At 46.5% G+C, this 3,278-nt stretch overlaps 1 non-coding gene across 1 annotated transcript; it reads left to right on the plus strand.

The window, feature by feature from the left end:
* The first annotated feature begins 1,111 nt into the window (after positions 1 to 1,111).
* Trnal-caa (transfer RNA leucine (anticodon CAA)) lies at positions 1,112 to 1,186 on the plus strand. The gene has a single exon. It is a non-coding gene; the product is annotated as a tRNA-Leu (tRNA).
* The last annotated feature ends 2,092 nt before the right edge of the window (positions 1,187 to 3,278 follow it).

Raw genomic sequence — 3,278 nt, forward strand, 5'->3', positions numbered from 1 at the left:
GTACACACCAATTGATGTTAAAAACAGCACAGAACACGAGGGAACAATCATTTGGAAGACAAAACTGAGACTAGATTAAATACAAATACAAATAACCTGCCGCTCTGCTGTATAAGGGACGGGCTACGGATTCATTAAACTTGTAACTTATGGGTCGAGCCGCCTCTTCTTTTTCACAAGGTGATCTTCAGAAAGCTTCAAAAACTGCATATGTTCACGAAGACCATCGAACAGGAGGACGCCAGAAGATCTATGATGGCAAAAAAAAAATTTAGTACCGAGGATATTATGGAATAGCAAAACTCTAGATCTGATCCAATAAATGACAGATTTTGCGACTGATTGCTGTTCTCCTAATACTCAACGGTCGCTGCGCACACAAGGACGTAATGGATTCCAACTTAGGTATCCTTGTAAGTGTTATCTACGGATAAATAAAACTATTGCTCCATTCCTCGTGATCTTCCCGAATCGCTGTAAACTAATGGTGATTTAAAATTTCCTGGCGGATTAAAACTGTGTGCCGGACCGAGACTCGAACTCGGGACCTTTACCTTCCGCGGGCAAGTGCTCTACCAACTTTTCTTTTTTTTTCTTTTTTTTTTTAATCTCGTTTTGTTCGTGTTTGTTCGTTGTATCTGCTCGGGGCGGACGTCACAAGACACCCGTTTCAGTTCGTCATTGATCCATTAAATCAGTTTTTTTATTACAGAGGTCAGCTAACCCTCTGACCGAACACGCTGAGCTACCGTGCCGGCAACCAACTGAGCTACCCAAGAACGACTCAGGCCCCGTCCTCACAGCTATACTTCTGCCAGTACCTCGTCTCCTACTTTCCAAACTTTACAGAAGCTATCCTGCGAAACTTGCAGAACTAGCACATGAAAGAAAGGACATTGCGGAGACATGGCTTAGCCACAGCCTGGGGGATGTTTCCAGAATGAGAATTTTCAGTCAGCAGCGGAGTGTGCGCTGATATGAAACTTCCAAGCCATGTCTTTCTTTCAGGAGTGCTAGTTCTGCAAGTTTCGCAGGAGATCTTCTGTAAAGTTTGGAAAGTAGGAGACGAGGTGCTGGCAGAAGTAAAGCTGTGAGGAAGGGTCGTGAGTCGTGCTTGGGTAGCTCAGTTGGTAGAGCACTTGCCCGCAAAAGGCAAAGGTCCCGAGTTCGAGTCTCGGTCCGGCACACAGTTTTAATCTGCCAGGAAGTTTCATATCAGCGCACACTCCGCTGCAGAGTGAAAATCTCATTCTAATCGTGATTTAGTTCATTCAAAGAAGCCCCGATAGTTTCCTTAATTCTTCGATGAAGAAGTGACACTTTTTTATATACGGCAACTGGAGCTTTTTATCCACGGGGAAATGAAATGGGCAAGATGTATCGCAGGTGACTGGGCAGTGAAGCTAGAGGGAGGGCCTAGCTAGCTCGCCGCGAGATGACAGGCCTAAGCTTACGCGAGGCCAGCGACTTCTGCAACAAGGAGGGCCAAGGTCGCGCAAGGTCGGCGGGAGGCCGCGTCCCGCCCGTGCAGTGCTCCAGCTGCGGCCGCTGACGCTGACCTGAGGCTCACCGACTTGCAGTAACTTCTAACTTCTTCCTCAGCTGGCAACAGGTCACTAGTAAAACTAAGGCCGCGATTCGAATCCGGGTCTGCGTGAGTGGGAATTTGGATTGAAGAGGGAGGCGTGCCAGTGTAGTCTGTGCAGTAGTGCAAAGCCACTGTGCCAGGGTGGCGTAGTGGTTAGCGCATCTGCATACTGAGCAGGAGATCCGGGTTTGAATCCACATACAAATTTTCATTCGTCGCTTCAGTCTGCCTGTATACATCATAGATGCTGGAGACTTGAAATCGTGGTGCCGTGATCTGTCGCCGGCACACCGGTCGCAAAGATGTAGCAAGAAGACCGATAGTAGGCGCTGAATCAAGTGCGCCTATCAGAAAGGAGGCCAAAGACAGACTCGCAAGCAACGTGCCGCCAACGCCTTCTCGACCGCAAGCATTTAGATCCCCACAGCTGACCGGAGGGCTCAGTCACTAGCTCAGTCTCAGTCAGTTTCAGTCACTTAGTCTCAGTCACTATCCTAGTTGGCGTCTGTCAGTTCACATCACCGGCTACGAGAGTGTATAGCGACCGGAGTAGTGTTTATAGCGGCACTTGTACTTCACCAACAGTGAGGCTAACGTGTCTTAATACTGAAGAGTTCATACCAAAACATATGGACTCACTTAAATGTAAGTAGCTTCCTGTTTATGTAAATAAATAACCCTGTTAATACGAGGCGTGTTTCTTAAGTAAGTACCATTTTGAAATTAAAAAAAAAGACGTTCTAAGATATCTCAATTTTATTTTTACATGAAAGCCTGTACCTTAAACTACGCACTGACGCCATTACAGTCTGATTCTTCCTTTTTTACGTTGTGTACGCCGGCCGAAGTGGCCGTGCGGTTAAAGGCGCTGCACTCTGGAACCGCAAGACCGCTACGGTCGCAGGTTCGAATCCTGCCTCGGGCATGGATGTTTGTAATGTCCTTAGGTTAGTTAGGTTTAACTAGTTCTAAGTTCTAGGGAACTAATAACCTCAGCAGTTGAGTCCCATAGTGCTCAGAGCCATTTGAACCAGCCATTTACGTTGTGTACTGAGTGTTTAAGATGCCTCCGATAATCGTGAGTCCTGCCGACTGTGAAGTACAGGCTGTTATAAGATTTATTAGTGCTAAAGACTTATAAGCGATCGATATTCATCGTGATATCTGTGCAGTTTACGGAGAAAACATTATGAGTTCAAAAATTGCTCTGATCACTATGGGACTTAACATCTATGGTCATCAGTCCCCTAGAACTTTGAATTACTTAAACCTAACTAACCTAAGGACATCATACACATCCATGCCCGAGGCAGGATTCGAATCTGCGACCGCAGCAGTACCGCGGTTCCGGACTGCAGCGCCTAGAACCGCACGGTCACCGTAGATCAGACATTCCTCGAAAAGTGGATAGGCAGAGGAGGTCCGGTTTTGTGGCCAGCACGTTCACCTTGCTTTCTTCTTGTGCACCCATCTGAAAAGTCTTGTGAACGTAGCCTGTAGAGACTGAAGAGGATCTCCTGGCACGAATTAGCCTTGCGCAGCTCGTAAATTTCTCTTCTTCAGAAACGCTTTCATTATCAACATATACGTATGCAATATATAAAGGAGCAGAAGTTACAAAAATGTCTAAAAGTTCTTGGCCGATTTCCTTCAGATTTCTACACGATCCTCTAATGAACGTTTGGACTGA

The sequence above is a fragment of the Schistocerca nitens genome, chromosome 1 (genome assembly GCF_023898315.1).
Source record: "Schistocerca nitens isolate TAMUIC-IGC-003100 chromosome 1, iqSchNite1.1, whole genome shotgun sequence".
Classification (NCBI taxonomy): domain Eukaryota; kingdom Metazoa; phylum Arthropoda; class Insecta; order Orthoptera; family Acrididae; genus Schistocerca; species Schistocerca nitens.